The 14,267-nt window shown below is 45.1% G+C and overlaps 1 pseudogene; it reads left to right on the top strand.

Moving 5' to 3' along the window:
- The first annotated feature begins 11,469 nt into the window (after positions 1 to 11,469).
- On the top strand, positions 11,470 to 12,764 carry LOC136503290 (protein NRT1/ PTR FAMILY 8.3-like; annotated as a pseudogene).
- Positions 12,765 to 14,267: the final 1,503 nt, after the last annotated feature.

Below are 14,267 nucleotides of genomic sequence, written 5' to 3'. Positions count from 1 at the left end.
GCAGTGGTTAGGCGCGTGGTGCTGGGCCGGTGCCTTGCGGGCAGCGGTGCTGGGCCGGCTGGGCTAGGCTGGCGGCTGGCGCAGAGGGAGAAAAGAGAGTGGGCCAGCGGTGAAGAAAGGGCATGCGGGCTGAAACTGAGGAAGGGAGGGAAAGGAAAGGAATTTTCTTTTTCTTTTTATTTTCTAGAGTTTTTCAAAAGTATTTTTCAAATGGATTTGAATTCTTGTTTTCAAATTTGGTCAAACCAATCATCCCAAGAATGAATATGCAGCAGCATGTATGCATCAAGAGGTTACTAACCTTATAATTGATTTTAATTCCATAAAACTATTATTTCCCTAGGTTCAATTCTCACAAAAATTGCTTAAATAAATCAATTTGGCTATTTTAGAAAATGAAAATTTTTAGGGTGTGACATTAGAGGCTATGGTGGTGATGAGCTAGATTATCATAAGGTAGTCAAAATTATGTTGGGAGCTTATTCACCTAGAAATGAGATCGTAGTGACTCTAATTAGAGACAAGAAGTTTGAGTACTTCACACCAAATGATGTACTTGGAAGGATCTTGACCTTTGACATGCAAAGAGAAGAAGCAAATGAGAGGAAGAAGCTTGGTGAGTTGCAAGCAAAGCTAGAAGGCATAAAGATCAAGGATGTAGCACTTATGGCCAACAAATCAAGCAAGCAAGGCACTACTAACAAGTCCAAGATCAACAAGCAAGCCTAAAGCAAGCAAGCAAGTCCAAGAGCAAGTAGAGACTACATCATCCTCAAGTGAAAGTCAAAATGATGATGATCAATATGATAAGGTTGATGATGTTGCTCTCTTTATGAAGAGGTTTCAAAATGGGCTAAAGAAGTAAGGATACAAGGTAGTGAAGAGAAAGTTTCTAAACAAGAAGAAGAGGACATGCTACAATTGTGATAGCACCAATCATTTCATTGCCAAGTGTCCATATGAGATCAAAGACAACAAGTACAAGAAGGACAAGGAGGACAAGGCCGACCATAGAAAGAGCAAGAAGTACATGGGAGAGGCTCATATTGGGCATGAATGGGACTCAACTAGAGAGAGCACAAGTGAAGAAGATGAGAAGGTTGCAACCATTGCTATCCACAAGTCATCTCCTATACCAAGGCTCTTTAACAACATGTTCGATGATGACTACTACTCCCCTCATATTTATCTCATGGCAAAGGGTGAGAAGGTAAAAGTAAAGGCCAAACCTCCTCCACCTCCTAGTGATATCTCTAGTAATGATATTAGTGATAGCTCTAGTGATGATGGATCTAGTGATGAATAAATTGACATGATAACTAAAAATTTGGATGGAAAGACCAAATTATTCATCACTAAGCTAATAGAGGATTTAGAGAGTGTCCAAGCCGAGCTAGAATCTAGAGAGGAAACTTTTATCCAACAGGTGGATCTTCACATTGCTAGCAAGGAAGCTCTTGAATTAGAGAGAAGTGAGGTGGAATCCTTGTGCAAGGCTTTGGCCAAAGAGCAAGGGGACCATGCTATCACAAAGAAAGCTAATAATGCTCTCAAGAAAAAAGTATTGTGACTTGGATGAAAAATACAAAGAGCTTGAGCTGCAATATGGCATTCTTTGGGATAGCAACTCACATCCCTCTAAGACAAAGGGAACCTCTACTCCCTCCACTAGCCAGGGTTGTGAAAAATGTTATAATCTTGATTTGAATGCCTATTCCACTAACCTTGCAAACATGGAGGCTATGAAAAAGGAGATTGTTAGGCTCAATGAGATCATTGGTAAAGGGTGCATGGTTGATATGGATCAAACCAATGACAAGAAGAAGGATGAACAAAAAGGGCCACAATACAGGCAAGGAAGGCATCCCTCAATCAAGCATGGACTTGGCCACACAAAAGGGGCCAAAACAAATGGAAGAAAGATAGTGAATGGCTTTGAGTGTATACAGTTTGAAAGGAAGGACGGAATTGGTACAGATCAGCCTGCATAGCCCATGGTAGAGCAGTAGCCCCGAGTGGCAGTGTCACACCCCACAAAAATGGGAAGGCTACCAATTCTATTCCTGATCAGACTAAGCCCAAGGAGAAGGTGTTCTAGTAGAAAACAGGTTTTCTAGAAGCCTAAGGAATCAATGTGGGGTACCAAGAACAAGTATACCTATCAACCGAAGACCCATGCACCTTGACAAAGCGTGATATCGTGCTTTGTTTTGAAGAACAACAGTAGTGAAAAAGTGGTTGCTAAATATGTTGTAAAAGAAACCAACATATATAGGAATACTTCTATTTGGGTTTCTAAGTTTCTTATGACTAACATGCAAGGCCCAAAGTCAAGTTGGGGACCTAAATCTAGCAACTAAACTTATTTTGTAGGCATACTCCTCTGGTGGATTAAGTTGGGAGCTTGATAGTGGATGTACAAATCATATGACTGGAGAAAAGAGCATGTTCTCATCATATTCCCCGATGACAAACTCAAATAAAAATATTGTCTTTGGAGACAATTCAAAGGGGGATGTGATTGGTCTCGGTAAAGTTGTTATAACCCTTGAGCATTCAATTACAAATGTATTATATGTTGATTCATTGAGTTACAATTTGTTGTCCATTTTTCAATTGTGTGAGATGGGCTACAATTGTCTCTTTATGAATAAGGGTATGAAAGTCTTTAGAAGGGAGGATTCCTCTATTGTCTTTATGGGTCAATTAAAGAATAAGCTTTACCTAGTTGATTTCAACAAAAGTAAAGCTAATCTTAAGACTTGTTTAATGGTAAAATCTAGCATGGGTTGGCTTTGGCATCGTCGACTAGCCCATGTTGGGATGAGGAACTTGGCCAAACTTCTAAAAGATGAACACATCCTTAGACTAACAAATGTTCATTTTGAGAAAGATAGGATTTGTAGCACTTGTCAAGCCGAAAAGCAAGTTGGCGTACCTCACCCACCAAAGAGCATCATGACCACCAAGCAACCATTGGAGCTAATACACATGGATCTCTTTAGACCGGTCACCTACCAAAGTCTCGAGGGTAACAAATATGGTCTTGTTATTGTTAATGACTATTCCCATTTCACTTGGGTATTTTTCTTGTATGACAAGTGCCAAGTTCAAGAGAAGGTGAAGATATTTGTTAGAAGAGCTCAAAAGGAGTTTGGTCTTTCCATCAAGAAAGTAAGAAGTGACAATGGGACTGAATTCAAGAATACTCTAGTTAAGGAATTCCTTGATGAAGAGGGCATCAAGCATGAGTTTTCAACTCCATACACCCCTCAACAAAATGGTGTAGTAGAGAGGAAGAATCATACACTCATTGACATAGCAAGGATAATGCTAGATGAGTACAAGACGTCGAACCTCTTTTGGTATGACACCGTCAACACCGCTTGCCATGCCATCAACCGCCTCTATCTACACAAGAAGTTGAAGAAAACTTCATATGAGTTTCTAACTGGTAACAAGCCTAAGGTGTCTTACTTTAGAGTGTTTGGGTGCACGTGTTTCATACTTAACAAGAAACCTAAAACCTCTAAGTTTGCACCTAAAGTTGATGAAGGTTTTCTTTTTGGTTATGGATCAAATGAGTATGCCTACTGTGTTTTCAACAAAACCTCTGAGAGAGTTGAGATTGCGGTAGATGTCATATTTGATGAATCTGATAGCTCTCAAGTAGAGCAAGTTGATTCAAGTGTTGTAGGAAAGGAGAATCCACCATGTGAAGCAATCAAGCAATTGGCTATTGGTGATATTAGACCATAAGAAGATCAAGCCATTGAAGTGGAGGTTCCTCAAGTTGTTGTTGCATCAATTTCCACTGACGTACCTGATGTTGAACAGCAGCAGACTCCTCCTACAACACCTACATGCGGCAGTGCCACACCTAAGAGCGTTAGTGTCGTGCCTACACAATCAGCAGCAGCTGATTCCACTCCAACTCATAGATAGAACCTACAACCAATCTTTGAGCAAGAAGATGAAGATCCAGAAGATGAACAAGAGGCCATTGATCATCCAAGGCTAAGGCAAACAATACAATGGGATCATCTCATCGATAATATCCTTGGGAGTCTTTGAAAGGGGGTAACAACATGTTCTCACTTAACAAATTTTTGTTAATATTACTCGTTTGTTTCCTCTTTGGAGCCTCTTATGGTAGAGCAAACACTTGGTGATCCAGATTGGGTGATGGCCATGCAAGATGAGCTCAACAATTTCAAAAGAAATCAAGTGTGGACCTTGGTGGAATGACCCAATACCAATGTCATTGGCACCAAGTGGGCCTTCTGCAACAAGCAAGATGAGAATGGCATGATGACAAGGAACAAGGCAAGATTGGTTGCTCAAGGTTTCACTCAAGTAGAGGGCTTAGACTTTGAAGAAACATATGCACTAGTGGCAAGGCTTGAAGCAATCCGAATGCTTCTAGCCTATGCCACTCATCACAACTTTAAGCTATATTAAATGGATGTGAAGAGTGCATTCCTCAACAACCCTATTTAAGAACTTGTCTATGTTGAGCAACCACCGGGCTTTGAAGATCCCAAGTTTTCCAACCATGTCTACAAACTCCAAAAGGCACTCTATGTGCTTAAGTAAGCACCAAGAGCATGGTATGAATGCCTTAAGGAATTCTTGCTTAAACAAGGCTTTAAAATAGGCAAAGCCGATCCTATCCTTTTCACTCGCAAAGTTGGTAAAGATATCTTTGTGTGCCAAATATATGTCGATGACATAATATTTGGTAGTACTAATCACACTTTTTATGAGGAATTTAGTAGGATCATGACTAAGAGATTTGAAATGTCCATCATGGGTGAATGAAGTTCTTCCTTGGATTTCAAATCAAGCAAGTGAAGGATGGAACTTTTATTAGCCAAATGAAGTACACCCATGATATGCTCAAGAAGTTTAACATGGTGAATGCCAAGCCTATCAAAACTCTCATGCCAACTAATGCACATCTAGATCTTAATGATGAAGGGAAAGCCGTGGATATCAAGGTATATCGCTCTATGATCGGCTCTCTACTTTATTTGTGTGCATCTAGGCTCGATATTATGCTTAGTGTGTGCATGTGTGCTAGATTTCAAGCTAACCCAAAAGAGTGTCACTTAGTGGCCGTTAAGAAAATCTTGAGATATTTAGTACACACTTCTAACCTTGGCTTGTGGTATCCTAAGGGCTCTAAGTTCGATCTACTTGGGTATTCGGATTTTGATTACGCCAGTTGCAAAGTAGATCAAAAAAGCACTTCGGGGACATATCAATTCTTTGGATGGTCTCTAGTGTCTTGGAGTTCCAAGAAGCAAAATTTTGTAGCCCTTTCCACCACCGAGGACGAGTATATTGCAGCCGGTGCATGCTGTGCTCAACTGCTTTGGATGAGGCAAACCCTTCAAGATTTTGGATGTCACTTTACCAAAATCCTATTATTGTGTGACAATGAAAGTGCCATAAAGCTAGCAAACAATCATGTATGCCACTAAAGAACTAAGCACATAGACATCCGACATCATTTCTTGAGAGACCATGAAACCAAAGGAGATATCGAAATTCGCCATGTGAGCACAGAAAAGCAACTAGCCGATATCTTCACTAAGCCTCTCAATGAGTCAAGGTTTTGTGCTTTGCGTAGTGAGATAAATATACTTGATTCTCGTAATATGGTTTGAACAATAGCACACCTTTGATTGATGAACTAGCATGCATAGGACAAAAGAGTTGCCAAAAAGTTTAAATATTGTGCTTCAAATTGAATTATCAAAAGAAATAAGTGCATTATGATCATTATTTGTATTGATTATTTGCTGCTGATCATAGTGTGCTTGAGATATGTGTCCATATCCAATATATGTAGAGCTATTTAGTTAGTAGCTAATTCCCGCTATTCTAGGAAGTGTGGCTGTGTTGCACCTGCCCTACGATAGTGCCGCACTTTGAATTCCAATCGGAATTCGGCCCACAACGGTAGTTACCCTGGGGCCCATATCCTTTACTCTTTTCCCCATTTGGCCCACGGTAACTCTCTCTCTCTCCCAGATGTCACCGCGTGGATGCACTATCTCTTCCTCGATTCGCCGCATCATCGTCCAGCCGCACCGCTGCTCTCCGGCAGTGCCGCGCCGACCACCAGTCTTCTCCTTTGTCATCGGTGGCCACTGAAGCCCGTGGGTGGAGTAGTTTCTCCTCTTTTCCCTTCAATCCATGAGTTCCAAGGTGATAACCCTAGAACCTTCCCGATCTATGCAATGGAATTTGATTTCTATTTGATTACAGTTTCTAGTGATTGCATGAATAGGATAGAAGTAGATTTGATGGACAAATTGAATTGAAATATAGAATTATGGGTTGACTGTCACTTGAGCCTATGGCAGTGTCGCATGCTAAGCACGGCAGTGCTACGCACTGAAGATTGTTTATGCAATTCAAAGTGACATTCCATCGATGACTCTCTATTTTGATTGGATTAGTGCACCAAATCTATTACTCTCTTAAACATGAAGTTACTTTACCCATCTAGTGCTCAACTCCATGTTCTTGTTAGATCTACACTTTTTGGAATTGTATGATGGTCCAGCAGGGCATTTGTAGAGTGGTTTGAGTAAGCAAGAAGAGGTTGATCATGAGTTGGGAGAAGTACTAGGCATGGTAGTGCCGCCCCTAGGGTGCGGCAGTGCTGCACCACCTGACACAGTTGTGATCAGAGTGCTTTCCTAGCTTATGATTTGCAACTTCTTGACTATTCAAATCATTCTACAAGTGTTTTTCTACCTCCCATGTGTATAATTTCTTATTTTGGATCTATTTTCTTATGCATAGATGGCCTCCGGAGGTGAAGATGATCGGAGGGGGAAGAGGAAGATGACATAACCTCATGACAAGCCAACTCCTCACCGTGGTTGTGGGAGGACAGCAACTGGCAGCAGCAGTGCAGTAGCTAGAGGAGATGCCAGAGATAGGGGGAGGAGGGATCAGATGATCCAAGAGGAGGAGAACTTGGAGAGGGCTGGCCGCACCATTCCTCCTGGTGCTTGACTAGCCACTCCTCCTCACCTTGAGGAGTTTGATAGAGCCTATATCACTGAGTATCCTGAGGAGGTGCTCATGAGGCGTCCAGTTGATAACCACGCTCATCTCGTGCTTAATTAGGTGGGAAGGCATAAGATGGTAGAAGAAGCACGTGAGAACAATCTTTATGAGCAGCCAAAGGATTTAGGGGTTGACTATAGATTCTGGAATGAGTTTCATTCCAACTTCTATGCCTAAGTGATCTTCAACTCAAAGAAATCCAAGATTGTGAAGATGTAATATATTGACTGGGAAGAGATCAAGGAGAAGGATGATCCTAAGTTCAACAAGGTGATCAAGGCTTGTGAGATCTTTGGCCTTACTAACATCATGAGCTTCTAGTACAATTGGAATGAGGAAGTGTTAGCCCAGTTCCATGCTACCTTCTTCTATGACATCTATGTAGATGAGATTCACTAGATGACTGAGGGACGGCACTACCGTATTGACTTTATGACCTTCTGTCGGATCCTTGGTTTTGGAGAGGAGGAGCGAGGCTTCACTTATATCCATGATGAGCCTAGGGCAGAGATCCATGACATTGCATACATGTGGATTGATAGGAGAGGAGTAGATGGTCGAGTTAGTGGCTTGCAAAGCTACTACTACATCTTGAACAACCTAATCAGGCACACCATCAATCCCAAGGATAGAGCAACTCCATATCTTAATAGCTATGTGAGGAATGTACTTGCTAGGTTTGCTCCTGGAGGTGACAGGTTTAATGTCCCTCGCTTCATGTGGCATGAGCTGAGGATTGCCATGGATGATAGGAGAAAGGGGCTACCCTATGCCCCCTATCTCATGTTCATGATTGAGAGGGTCACCGGCTACAAGTTTGACAAAGATGGTCTTCACACCATCTACAAGATTGAGAAGACCCAAGCCTCAGGTGCTAGCAAGGTAGTGAGACGCTCTCCTTCAGTTGAGGACGTGCCCAAGTCCTCCCGCTCTAGGTCCCGCAAAGGTAAGAAGATGGAGAAGTTTAGAAAATGGATCAAAGCCATTTTTACCACTTGTACCTATGCAGCGAGGACTGCATATGAGGACCGGTTGGAGAACTGTGAGGCCAACCGAGAGGCTAGAAAGTGTAATAGGCTGCCACCTCTTCCTCTAGCTGAGCCACCATTGAGGTTTGATAACCTCCCTAGCCTCTCCGACACAAATTCAGAGGATGAGGAGGAGGTGCAACCGGAGCTTGAGCCTCACATGACCTTGGCATCGACCTTAGAGTCCTTGAGGAGGAGCACCAGACGCACTCACCATACTTCGACCACACATCGCCAAGGGAGGGCGGTGGTGTCCTCTGATGATGATGATGATGGCAATGATGGAGATGCTGCCCGTGGTGGAGATGATGTCGACTAGGAGGGCATCCAAGGAGATGAGGAGTGAGTTCATTGGTCTTTCTTCTTTTTCCTCTCTTTTTTGTGCTTTATGCCAAAGGAAAAGAAATTTATAGGGGGTCAACAACTTTTCAGTGCCATAGAGAGATTGTTGCAGTAGGAGCTTCATGTTCTATCTATTGAGAGTAGTCTTTGTTAGGTGAGAGTTTTATATAATAATGCTACCTAAGTACTCTTTATGTATGGGATATGGACATGTATTGATCTGTGATGTAGCTTCATGTTCTTTTATATGAGTATTACGTACTGTGTGGTGCCTGATTTTACTTGTGCTGTTATAGCAAGTACGGCAGTGCCGCTCTACGGCAGTGCTGCGGCTAAGGAACGACAATGCCGCACCTAGCTCTCACAGCAATCTTTGTTGTGCATGAATTGTCATTTGCATCACGATTATATATCTAACATAGTGTGCATCACCCCACAGGAGCATGGATGTAGGGGGAGCCCCATCACTTTTACTAAAAATGTGAATCCTGGCTTCTTATGCCAATTTAAGAATTTAATTCTCCATTCACACATTTAGGGGGAGGCTCTACACCCATGGCTCGAAAATCTCAGTTATGTTTCATATCTTTTGTAAGCTCTAATTGGGTTGTCATCAATCATCAAAAGGGGGGAGATTGAAAGTGTAATCAAGCCCTAATTATGGGTTTTGGTGATAATGACCTCGCAATTAGAGAACTAATAAGATTTATCGAGATGACAAGCAGGGAATCTATATTTGAGGATGTTATACAAAATGGAGGAGCCCCCAATTACAAACGTTGATGGCTTCAAGCTAAAAGGAGGTTTAAATTCTTTTATATTTTGAATTTAAGTATAGAAAAAGTTGTACTATAAAGGAGAACCCATTGCTTAAGCTAAAGTGTGCTACCAAGTGCTCAATCTTACACATACATCCTCAGTTACTCAGTCAAGACAGCCAGCACTTCACTCTTACCCTTGCTGTCTTGCCTAGTGCGGTAATGCCGCACCTGGATAGAGGCACTGCCGCTGAGTGGCACTGCCGCACTTGAGCCGCGGCACTACCGTGACTTAAGTGACCGTTGGGAGCTGGGAGGTATTTATACATTTCCCTTTCCCCTCCAATGTCTCTCTCTCTTCTTCTCCAACCGTTCAGTTCGTGAAAGAATAGAAAAGTGCTCTTCTCTCTCTCCTTCATTGGTGACCTTGAGTTCCCAAGCCTCTCCATTGATTTCCCATCAATCATTGAGAGAAAAAGGTCACAAACTCGATTAGAGAGCAGATCCTTTGATTCCCAAACTCTAAAGAGCACTTGGTTCACGTTTTGGTCGGCGGTTGTGTTTGTTACTCTTGGAGCTTGGCTCCTAGTCGGCTAGAGCATCGCTCATGGAGCTTGCCAACTTGTGTGATAACCCCGGAAGGTTTGTAACCATCTCTTGAAGCTACTGAACTCACCCATCATCTCAAGAGTTAACCCTCTTGACTTGAGAACGAGGAAGGGTTGCAAAGCCCAAAGCCTTAGTGGCTAACCTCAACAACGTGGACTTAGGCGAGCCTTGGTGGCGAGCTGAACCATGGGATAAATCCTTGTGTCACCTTGTGTTCGATTTACTTTACTTGCATTTCATATTGTTGTTGATGTGGTTTTAAGGGTTTGAGGCCGATCTACTTGTGTGTGGTATTCCTACCATTTCTAGCTGTTGATCTGTGATCCATATACCTGCAGGAAGATCAGTAATTTCTTTGATCTGAGTTTTCATTGACAAATTTTGAATTGTGTCTCGAAGTTGTCTGCATGTGCGGCTGTGCCGCTGTTCTGGACCGACAGTGCCGCGGTCTCAGAGTGACAGTGCCGCGGGTTGAATTTGATAAAAGTTAAGCTTTATTTTGACAGACCTATTCAATCCTCACGCTAGGCTAACCAGAGATCGTACAGTAACAGATGTACACCTCGCAAGATGCAGACCGGGTAAACCACGAAAGGGGTCCACGGCCTCCTACTTAAGGTGTGAACCTTCCTAATCGGTGGTATGTTTCACTCTCTACAGTTCGGACTGAGATTCTGAGTTGCCATGGATATAGAGTTTCAAGAGCAAGTTCCTGATGTAGAGATATGAACCCCCCTACTAGTTCTTGTAATTTTTCTTAAGCAAATGGCAGGACCTCTGTCTTTCGAATTAAGAAGCAAGGGGAGAAAAGCTGTTAGTTCTTCTATATCGACCGACAATTTGGTCTCCAGGCTTACAATCCATCGTTCTTTGTTTCTCTTTTTACTTAGTGATAAACTTGTTTCTGTTTCCATTTGGCCTTACAAACTATTTTTGAAGATGAAGGTGCACATATTTAATTCTAATTCTAGGCCCAGTCATCTCGTACTTGTACATAGCATACTAATAAAAGGAATTTGGTATGTGTTATTGCAGAATTCAATGGAACATATAAGCGAAAGGATGACTGGCACCGAGCGAACAAAAGACCATACCGACAGTTGGAGAGCATGCAGTTACATCTTAGGTGATCACAAATTATGAAATCTCAAACATCTCTAAAGCAAGAGATTGCTCAAAACGCTGAGGCTTTGAAGCTTCAATTCGCTTGTTCCAGCTTTCTATTCAGACCTCTGATACGTTCTCCCATGAACAACATCCTTTTGTGTTCTCCTGCAATTTGCAGTGAACCTATGCTTTTAGGAGCTGGCATACTATGGAATCCAGTTCAACTTGGTGACATTTCTCAAGACGTTGCTGCACGAAAGCAATGTTGTGGCAGCAAGAAACTATACAAATTGGCAGGGGACGTGCTACATCGCGCCGCTAGCTGGAGCGATAATAGCAGGTTCTTATCTGGGCAGATACCTGGCTACAGTAGCTTTCTTCACAGTCTATCTGCTTGTAAGCACACAAGCCGCACCCATTGGTAGACCTACCAAACACACCTAACCAGTTCGTTTTCGTGTTGACAGGGGATGGCTGCAATGTCTATTTCAGCGTCGTTCCTGAAGGTGCATGGTCCATCTCAGTCCGTTGTGTTCTTCCTTGGCCTCTACATGATGGCCATAGGAGCTGGTGGCATCAAGCCCTGCGTTTCATCATTCGGCGCTGATCAATTCGATGACAGCAGCCCGGCTGAGAGGCTGAAAAAGAACTCCTTTAACTGGTTCTTCTTCGCAATCAACATTGGCAGCTTCATCGCAGGCACCGGTGTTGTGTGGGTGCAACATCATTACGGGTGGGCGGTTGGCCTCTGGCTCCCAACGCTGTTCATCGTGTTGGCCATTGCAAGCTTCTTGATGGGCTCCAATAAGTACAGGGTCCAAAAGCCTTTGGGGAGTCCAATTGTAAGAGTTTTTTAGGTCATAGTTGCAGCTATTCGCAAATGGAATGTAGGCTTGCCGCGAGATGATTCTCTTCTCCACGAGCTACCTCACACACTAGTTCTTAGGTACATTAGTTGCCTCGATACAGTGTACACTCCTTCCATAGGCCCCATGTTTCTCTGACCTGGCAGGCAATTTCTTTGCGTAGATTTCTTGATAAGGCTGCAGTGGTCGTCTCATCTACTGAAGAGTTGTCTGGCTATGATCCATGGAGGCTCTGCACCGTGACGCAAGTAGAAGAGCTGAAGGTGATCATCGGGATGCTGTCCATCTGGGCCAACGGGATCGTGTTCTTCGCCGTCATGGCACAGTTCTCCTCGACATTCCTGGAGCAAGAAAGGACAATGAACAAGCACATCGGTGCGTTCGGCATCCCGCCGGCGTCGTTGGCGTCGTTCAACGCCGTCAGCGCCCTCATCTAGGTCCCTGTCTACGACCGGGTCGTCGTCCCGGCAGCCAGACGCCTCACCGGCAATGCTCGGGGGATCTCGAAGCTGCAGCGCTTTGGCACCGGACTGCTCCTGTCGATCACGGTGATGGTGACCGCGGCGCTGGTCGAGACGCGGCGCCTGGCGAGCGCGCACGGAGAGGGCCAGGCGTCGATGAGCATCCTTTGGCAGGTGCCGCAGTACTTCCTGGTGGGCGCCAGCGTCGTGTTCGCATGCGTTGGGCAGGCGGAGTTCTTCTACAACGAGGCTCCGGCGTCGATGCGGAGCCTGTGCTCGGCGCTGAGCCTGCTGACCGTGGCGCTCGGGAGCTACTTGAGCTCGCTCGTGGTGACCACGGTGGTGTGTGTCACGACAAGGGGCGGCAAGACCGGGTGGATACCCAGTGATGACCTTAACAAAGCCCACCTAGATCGCTTCTTCTGGCTCCTCGCGGCACTCAGCTCGCTCAACCTGGCGGTTTTCGTGTGCTGCGCAAGGCGGTACAAGCGCAAGAACGTTTAGATTCAAACCGGCAAGGAAGATCGTTGGTTTATATGTTTCGTTAGATTCATGTATGATTCCAAGCGACGTGATAATAATATTTCAATCATGTATTCCCTCTATTTCAGATTGTAAGTCATTTTAGTTTTCTACATACGTAGATTTTACTATGTAGATATATACTATGTCTAGATATATAATAAAAACTATGTATTTAGAAAAGAAAAAACAACTTATATTTTGAAACGGAGAGGGCCGAGGTGGGATCCAGCAAGCAAACCAGCTTCGTCAGATCCGTCGGCGAGGCGACACTGGGATCCCGCTTCGTCAGACCGTCCACAACCCCAGCAGGTCTTGTCCATAACCTCCAATCTGCTGCCGACGAGAAAGAAGGTGTGTAGCAACACAGGGAGTTCAAAGCAGAGGTAAGAGCGAAGGCACGAATCGACAGCGGCTTACGCAAGGCCACCACGGAGATCGATGGCGACGCGGATCACGGGGCTAGGGCCTCGTCCTCCGCCACCTCCATTTGTTCACCCGAGCACTGCGAGGATCGAAGACGAGGCGCGGACCTCGTCGCCCACTGCGAGGTGTGTCTGATAGAGAGGAGAGAGATGGAGGGCAGAATACATTTTTTTCTCCGCCACTTTTAGCTCTTGATAGTTCGTTTTCTTCGACTAGCGAAATGATGGTTAGTTTGATATGGTCCATCTGGCTAAAACTTAAGCGGCTAACTGTTAGCCGAAGGGATCAGGCTCTATAGCTAAATCATATATAATATAAAGTAAAATGCCACCTGGTCCTCAAACTTTTAGGGTCTTCCCACCTTGATCCTCGAACTAAAAAAACGACTATCTGAGTCCTGAACTACTACCTCGGTGCATCAATGGTCCAAAACCAGCTACGTCAGCATAGCATCCGACGTGACAGTGCCACTTTGGCAGCTGGACGCTGTGGCCATGCCAACTTTTCAAAAAAAAACCATGTCCCATTTCTCTTTCTCGCTTCCAAGTCGGGTGGGGATGCCCACGAGGATGGCTGTGCAGGGTCGCGCGAGGAGGAGAAGCGGGGCTTGGTAGCGGGGTCCAGCCGCGGCGCATGGAGTGCGCGGGTCGGAGGCGGCACCGAGGCTTGGACGTGGCGCTTGTGTTGCGTGAGGCTCGAGCGCGGGCGGCAGCCGTGGGTCCGCGGTGGAGGAACAGAGAGCCTGTTGCTGTGCTGGCAGACAAGGTGGTGGTAGTGGAGGAGGTGCAGTCTGGCCGCAGCCCGTCTGCCGCCGCCTGCGCCGCCGGCAAATGCGGTCAGGAGCATGGCCACCCCGTCGCGCGCATGCGTGCTCGACTGACGCCGCACCGGAGCCGGACTCGAGCGCGTGGGGATACCCAGGAGGAGGATGGCGGCGCCCGTGCGTGATGCCGGTTCAGGGAGGCCGTGGAGCTGCTCCGCGACACGCCGGTCTCCAGGTCTACGCCCAAGGCGGCGCTGCACGTGCTTGTGCGCACAACGGCATGGGGACGCAACCGC

Source organism: Miscanthus floridulus, chromosome 1 (assembly GCF_019320115.1).
Source record: "Miscanthus floridulus cultivar M001 chromosome 1, ASM1932011v1, whole genome shotgun sequence".
NCBI lineage: Eukaryota > Viridiplantae > Streptophyta > Magnoliopsida > Poales > Poaceae > Miscanthus > Miscanthus floridulus.
Note: the sequence above shows the minus strand (reverse complement) of the source record. Positions and strands in the feature narration are given on the sequence as shown.